The sequence below is a fragment of the Miscanthus floridulus genome, chromosome 18 (assembly GCF_019320115.1).
Source record: "Miscanthus floridulus cultivar M001 chromosome 18, ASM1932011v1, whole genome shotgun sequence".
Lineage (NCBI taxonomy): Eukaryota > Viridiplantae > Streptophyta > Magnoliopsida > Poales > Poaceae > Miscanthus > Miscanthus floridulus.
Genome location: NC_089597.1, coordinates 9,922,295 through 9,930,860, shown reverse-complemented (window position 1 = coordinate 9,930,860; position 8,566 = coordinate 9,922,295). Strand labels below are relative to the sequence as shown.

General features: G+C 38.3%; 1 pseudogene; it reads left to right on the top strand.

Annotated features, from left to right (window-relative positions):
* The first annotated feature begins 1,369 nt into the window (after positions 1-1,369).
* Positions 1,370-3,731, top strand: LOC136523261 (uncharacterized; annotated as a pseudogene).
* Positions 3,732-8,566: the final 4,835 nt, after the last annotated feature.

Here is an 8,566-nt window from a genome sequence, read left to right as displayed (position 1 = left end):
AAGAAAAAATCACGTGAATTTGCTCACATTTGAAATTCGAATTTTTCAGACGACCTCAGATGGAGAAACAACCAAAACAAAAGTTGTAGTTCTCAAAAAATTATGCAACTTTATAGTTGACGACCTTTTCATTTGAAATCATCTATCCAAGTAAAAGTCATGTGAATTTCCTCACATTTGAAATTCGAATCTTTCAAATGACCTCGGATGGAGAAATGACCAAAACAAAATTTGTAGATCTCAAAAAGTTATTAAACTTTGTAGTTGATAACTTTTTCTTTTCAATTTATTATGGTCCCAAATACTTATTTCAAAACAAGATGAACATATATTCAAGCATCTGAAATATAGCAACTACATTATTGTTTACTTTTAAATTGAATGCCAAGTATCAAGAAACTATTTTTCATTAATATTTGTGTTATTTATAAAAATTAATATAATTGGCCACAATAAATTGATGTCATTAGTTATCAAAAATAAATTTCATTTATATATTAATGTTAATATTAAAATTAATAATACTCATTACATTAAAATAGACGAAACTGGCTCTGGTTTTTTTATAGAAAGACAATTCCTCGTATTTCTAAACTTCTAATATTTAACTAGAATATTGTTCACCGGTGGAATTGTTTCCCACAAAAAAATTATCTATACACTCATATTTCATTCAATCTAATAATTTGGCCACCGAATTATTCCCACCATTTTTTAACGTGTGGAATTGTTTCCCACCATTTTTTTAGCTGTGGTTTTCCTTTTCCACCAAAGTTTCCACCGCAAGATCCTAATTCCTCGCAAAGCAACTACCCAGAACCCACTTCCCGAGTCAGCACGCAAAGGAAGGCCGTCGGAGCTCGGCGAGTGGGTGAGCCGAAATCCCTGCCACAACGATTGAGTTCGTTTGAAATTTTCCAGTTCGTCAGATCGTCACGGTGGATGCCCCACTTGTAGGGTACGTACAATCTGATCTTCCTCTCTAATCCCATTTGTATTGAATGACATTCTTCTAGCTCTAGAACCCTAGAACCAATCCAAATCTCTAGGCCCCGGTGCTACAGCTTGTAGGCGGCTAGGCACTCGCTCGCTCCCGTGTGCAGTCATCGCAAATTGGTTGGAAGGCATCGGCGGGTCGAGCTATGCGGCTGCTTTCTTGGGCACGGGCGCCGGGGTGCAGGGGCCATGACCGCCATGAGGATGACGAGCGAGCTTCGACGATGCCGCCGCTGACCTTGGGCGGACATTACAAATATGCACTTTAGTCAAATTGTTACTATTCGGTTATACTTGATTCTTATTTGTGAATTATCCTATGCTTTATTCTTATTTTTCTATTGGTGCTTTATTTTATTTAGATTGTGCTACCATGGCGGTGGATAATTGGACCATAAATCTAGAATGCGATGGGAAAGCTGAAGGACATAAACATGTGCAAAGGGAAATGGATAGAGATGAGATATGCTTTTTCAACTTGATTGATCTGATTGAGGGTTCTGGGTACACATCAGTTGACTATCTATACTACAAGAGAAAAGATAGCTTGGTTGTAATACAACAAGATTCTGATGTGATGGAAATGCTCAACGAGTGTGAAAGCGAAAAGATGGTTAATTTGTTTGTGACGAGGAAGAGACTGGCCACTTTAGCGCCTACCAAGTCCAACAAAGAACCATCCAAATCTAAAAAAAAATAAAGGTATTAGAATGAACATATAATTTACTTTTCTATGTATATTTGATTATTCAAGGACAACTATTCCAAGTCATGTTAGTTATCAATGATTTATTTTCATCCAAGATTAGCATATCCAACTCCACTGTTGTATGTGACTTAATAAATACAATCTTGATAGTCTAATACAAATATCTAGTTGTTTAATAAAAAGATTACATATTGTTTATTATATTTACTATAAACATGTGTTCATGTCCCCAACATTTGTTTAGCAGGAAGAGGAGGTACAAAGAAAAAGAAAGGATTAAATGTAATGCATACTGAAGCACTATATGCTAACGAGGTTGAGCAGCATGATGATGAGAACCAGAACACATCAGGTACAAATGTAGTTAGATCAATCTCATTCATATGGACTGCATTTTAACCAATTACTATCACTATCATTCTGTTTTTAATAGGTGATGGCGATGAAGTACCTGGTAAACGAAAGGGGACCGTTTTAACACATGTTTGGGATCTACTTGGAGGAGATCGAATAGTAGTAAGATGTAATATGTTTGGACAACCCATTGGAAAAGAAGGCGGCCTTTTATGATAATTTTTGGGCACCATAGCAAGAAATGGTGGTTACTGTCCTATTGGTGCCAAAGATTGGAGAGAAGTTAAGAAAAACAATGCAGAAACCATAATTAAATTCATCCAGGTTAGCTAAATTTTACAAGACATAATATTTTTATAAGATTAAGTATATATATGCTTGTTATCATGTCATGAAGTCAAATTCATTTGTTAGTGACTTTCTTATTTTAGACAAAGTTCTTATATCCTCATTCATGTGAGAAATGGATATTGAAATCAATTGGAAGAGATTGGAGAAAATACAAGGCAACATTAAAAAAGTCACTATTTAATCCAAAGAAGAAAAAGTCTATTTTGAACAAGCGTTGTCTAGATGATATCGATGAAGATCAATGGAAGGCCCTAGTAAAATATTGGAAGTCCAGCGAAGGACAAGTAAGGCACCATTATTGACGCTATTTGATTTTTTTACTATCACTATCTATACCATTATTGATTTTTATATGTATAATGGTTCATTATCTATCAATTTACTTTTCTTATAGACCCTAAGTGAGAAGAACAAAATTAGTTGTGAAATGAAGAAGACAACACATACAGCCGGTACAAAGAGTTATGCTCGTTGGTCTGAGGACATGGTGAGTCATCTTCTGTTTAAAAAAATTATATATGATTCTTCTTACTTTTCCTTTACTGCTATTTTTTTTAGAGGCAAACTGATCCTGAAAAAAAAAACAGCCACATAGAGCAAAGGTTTACCTCGCAACTCACAGGAAAAGGGGAAAAGGGATAAATGAACCAGTGGTATGCTACATGCACATGAGAATTTTTGCAAATATAAAATTATTTCTATTTTCTAATTGCGGATTTCTTGCTTGTAGGTTGAACTGGAAAATCTCCTAGACACACAACTAGAGTTAGCACAAAATAGCGAGGGAGGAGTTGCATGGGAAGGTGATGCATTACATCGGGTGTTGGGAGAAGAGAAAGCTAGACAAGTGCACGGCATGGGATTGCTTCCAGTTCCTAAACAAGTTTATGGTCGAAGAACACACCATTTTAAGGACATTAATATAGTTTCACTAGATGGCTCATCACCTGATGTAGAGACTCACATGTTGGAGGAAATAAGGCAACTCAAAGAGCATTCTAGAATGCAAGACAAAGTTATTGAAGAACTAAAAAACAATCAAAGGCACCATGAGAACCAAGAAGCAACAATGGTAACAATGTACATTTTAATTTGTAACTTCGTATTGAAATGTGTTACTCAAACTTTATTTCTTTTCTAGGGAAATTGTGCTAGGAGTGATCATAACAATTCTCAGAATCAAGCGGTGCTTTCTAAAAGAAAGGTATTTGCTCTATTTTCCATGTTTTCACCCAATTTAGTCTTTTGGCTTTAATATTGTTTCAAATTTTTAGAGAGTTCACTGTGTTGCACCCAACCAGAATGATGGATTCCTTGAACACAGGGATGAATTGGTAAAGTCACTTTCTTGTGAATTTAATACTATTTTATTCACAAAGGATTTTTTTTATATTAACTCATGCTACTGTCTTTTTTCTCTTTACTAGAATAAAGAAACATGTGAGTCTAAATATAGTGATGATGACAGTCTACTTTTATCCACCACAAGTAAAACAACAAAGAAACAAAAGGTATCTATGAACAACACTTTGCTGTATTTATAGAGGATTTTTTGTCTTAATATTTCATACTTCATTTTATATGTGTAAGGGTCATCATGGAGGGTCTGGAGAGACTATGACCATTGCACACCAGGAGGTGGCTCATGACAAGGTTACATGCAACAAGTGTCAAGCACCTAAACAACTTCCTGTAATGAAGGTAGATGAACATAATACACTTGTTCTAATTGCATGATCTTGATGTACAACTAAGGGTTGTTGGTCACTAAGAGATTATGTCAAATTAATGTAGGTTGGGTCCACGGTGCTACTAATGACTTCAAAATATCCTAATAAGGCTAATGTGGCCTATGCAACTCTCTTGAGCACTGATCTAGAAGCCATTGTTGGTGGAGTTAAGACATGAAGTCAATTCTACAAAGTGCGTATCGATCATGCTATAGCAAAAGATGAGCCATTAGTGAGGCCTAGGCCTAGGTGCAACAATATTGGTGATGCTCAATCCAAAGGAGTCTCAATTGCTTGGCCTTCGATGTTTGTATGTTCAAACTAGCTTTCTTAACTTACATCATTGTACATATGTGGCCTAATTTGTAATCTTACAACTTACATTTTCTTTGCAGGTTCAAATGATTAATGGTTGAATTCCTACATTGATGTGTACAAAGAATAATGGAAGAAGAAGCAATGGACTTTATGAATCCTAGCTAGTTCTTGAATTTTTCTTTCTAGTATGGACTATGTGTGTTTGCTCTCTAGAGCCATATCATTATGTACAAATACTATGATTTAATCTGAACAAGCACTATGTTTGAAATCATCCTACTATATGTGCATCTTGTTATGATTATTGAAATTTGTGGTTTATGTGATTTTGCAATGTGTCATGTTTGTGTGATTCTATAATAATCGGTGTGCCACATATATAGGAGAAACAAATATTTGTTTCCTAATCTGAATATGTTACAATAGATATGAACAAGTGTTACAAACCATGTGTTCCTTTGTTCCATACTATGCTCTACCATAATATAGAAGTGTTACTAGAACTAAAAAAAAGTGTTACAACAGACAATCACTATAACATTAGGCAAATATTCCCATAGATAAATAAATGTGTTACAAACTATGTATTCCACCATAATGTGAAGTGTTACTAGAGAAAAAAAAAGTGTTACAGCAAACATCATTGTAACACTAGACAAATGTTCCTATAGACAAGTAGATGTGTTACAATAAACCAGTCTATAGTAACATGGCCAATTGGAACACACAAAAAAATATGTTACTAAGAGAGCTAGTAACACTTTTTCCAACCTATAGTAACACAAGTTGGTGTTACTGTATCCCTGTGCTGTTGTAGTGATATATCGTATTAGAATTGGCTAATTAAACGCACGCACGGTCATATTTTGCTAGTGTATTTTTATTAGTCACTTGCTAATCAGTAAAGATACAAACAATGGGAAAGGCATATATATGTTGTATTCAAAATAAACAACGAAATCCATCTATAACACTAGTCCGGCCGAAGCAAACAAATCTGGTGATGCGGTTCAGATTAAGGTCTAGCTATCGCCCTCAGTTTTGGTTGTTTATTTTTTTTCTCTTGTTTTATTTTACTATATGTAGTATAATCTCCACGTGCTTATGTTTGGACCTAGCAAACACCTCGGGCGGGGGAGTCTCACTTTATTGCACTGATCTTATTTTTTAGTAAATATGAAGATATGCATCTCTCCTGTATATTCTTGACAAAAAGAAAGATCATTATTTGTGGGTTAGCCTCGGGTCCTTTGTGGTGTTTTAAGTGATTTGACGTGTTTTAGAAATGCTACTCCTATATGATATTTGTTTCGGTCCTTACTTAGTAGTTCCAAATTACATTTACAAGTTCATTAGTAGTTCCCGTTAGTTTGATCTCCATTGGCCAATTGGGCCCTTGGATCCGCGTCCTAACCGGGGATGCCCAACCGCTCCATGGTTGGTGGCACCCCGTCGCACAGCACTATAAAAGGGAGGTGGGGGCCGGGGCACAAGGCACGAGGTTCCCTTGAGCTACCAGGTGCCCCACCGACCATTCCCTAACCATTCCCTAACGCTAACCGATCCAGAGAGAGGGTGCTGCCAGCGACGGGAAGCCGCCACCGACTTCACCGTCGCCTCTACATCGCCCCCCGCCCTCTGGACTCCACCGCGCCTACGCTGCCACGACACCGTGGTCCACGTCGCTGTGGCGTCATGGCCGCAACTGCCCTAGGGCGAGGTACATCAAGTTTATCCCCTGATCTACGATATTAGAGGTACTATGATTTTAACAATGGTATCAAAGCCAGGTTTTCTAGTGTGTAGATCTAGATAGGGAAAGTAGCAATTTAGAAGGAGATGAGAAAGATCCAATTTGGATCAAAGCAGAGGGCCCCTAACCCTAACCCTATAAGGGGAAGAACAACAGAAGAAAGAGGGCTCGATTCGGCCTGATTTGAATCGACCCAGACATGAACCCTAACCCTAACTCGCGAAAAGCAGGCGGGGAAGATGAACAGTGGGTTCGGTCAAACCCTAACCCGAGATGAGGAAAGGGGTCTCGGTTTAGAGATGAACTCAAACCCTAAACCCTAACCCACGTATAGTAGGCGGGGAAGATGAACAGTGGGTCCGGCCAAACCCGAACCCTAAGACCTAACCCTAGCAGAAGAAGGATGGAGTGGTGAGGGTACCTACCAGGGCTCCTTCGCCGCAGACACCACCGCCATGGCTCGGGTAGCAGTCCGCGCCGTCGTATCCGCCAGCGCGTGGGAAGAAGATCCGAGCCGCTGGCTCGCCGGTGTTCTGCCGCGCGGCGTGGGCGTGCTGCAAGGCCGCTCGACGGCGGCACGCTCACCCTTGGGTGAACGCGCGCGCCGGCGAGGGGGCCTGCAGCGGCGCCGCCATACTCCGGTCGCCATGGGTGGCTGCTGCTGCCTCTCGGTCGCTCGGAGCGGTACTGAGAGAGAAAGGGAAGAGAGCAAATGAACTAGGGTTACGGGAGGAGCCGGCGCCAAGCGGTTTTGCTCGCCCGAGATCCACGCACAGCCGTCGGATCTAGATCAACGACGCAGATCCACCGAGCCGGATTCGGCCTAGGCAGGTGGCCGCTTTCCTGGCCCAGGCCCAGGTTGTGGCCTGGGAGGGCACCGCAGGCGAGCGCGTGAGCTGGGCCAGGCCGTCTCCGCGGTCGGGCTGAGTAAACAGTGAAGAATTGAGCTTTTTCCTTTTTTTTCCAGTTAATTTCATTTTTTCCTGGAAATTGATTATTGGCTCAAATAAAATTAGTTTTGATGAGTTTTTCCTGTGGGTAAAATCCACCAATTATGTTTATATTTCCGCTGCAAAGTTTAATGTTTATTATCTTCTAATTAAATTCGAACCAACGGGAGAATTTAATTCGAAGAGCAGCTATATTTAGTAAACAAAGATTAGTGTTGATTATCTTCTAATTAAATTCGAACCAACGGGAGAATTTAATTTGAAGAGCAGTTATATTTAGTGAATTATGATTATGTTTATCCTCTAATTAAATTGGAACCAATGACAAAATTTAAAATTAGAGAAGTAGTCCGTTTTGTTTAAGTAAGATTATGATATTGTCATTTTCTAACCAACGTTGATGATGACAATATTATAATGAATTTAAGTTTGAGGTTTAAATCTCTGATAAATTTTACACCAACGTGGTTAATTTTTCAGAGAGTAGATAAGGACCAAAAAATGTTTCTGAACTAATAGAATTTATTTATTAACATGTTTCCGCTGCAATGAAGTTGATTATCTTCAAATTAAATTCGAACCAACGGGAGAATTTAATTTTGGAGAGTAGTTATATGGATTCCAAGTTAATTTTTGAGATTTATGCATTAATTCTATTTTCTGCCCAACGGTGATTTAGAATTGATGCAGAAGCATACTGTATGTTTTATTTTAACCGACGAGATCACTCAGCTGCATGCCAACGGGCTGCAATGCTGGGGTATGTGAATGAAAAGGCTTGAGTCAAGCTAGTTCAGGACATATTTTTGTTAGTTTACTAATTTTCTGATTAAATTGGAACCAACAGGAAGATTTAATTGGAAAATGAAGTATAAGTGAATGTTTTAGATGTCATGACTAAGTTTTCGTATAGATGTATCCCGCATGGGGAAAAGTTTTGGCATTGTATTTATGCTAGTCAATCCTGCATGGCGGGAAAAGTTTTGTGATGACTCATATGTTTTTGTATCTCGCATAGCGGGAGAAGTTTGGGTAGCTCTTATGCTATCCTAGTATTGACCGTGGCACAATAGAAATGCATCATCATGGTCAATAATAACCAAAGGATAAGAAAAAGATGCAAGTGTGACTTGCAAAAGTACTGCTAATGAAAGACCTCGTTGAGTTCTTAAAGTGAATTAAGGAAAGTATACTCCTAAACGGATCAAGAAATAACTTTGTTTATATGACACAATCATGTGAATGAAGTAAGTTATAAGTGTCTCCTCGTTTACAGACTTTATGAATAGTTATCAAAATTATGGCAGTAAAGTTCATGCCATATTTCGAGGGGGAGAATATAAAGATCAATTAAGAAAGATACTCTTCATTAAGAGTGAGATAAAGATTAATAAAGATGAATGTG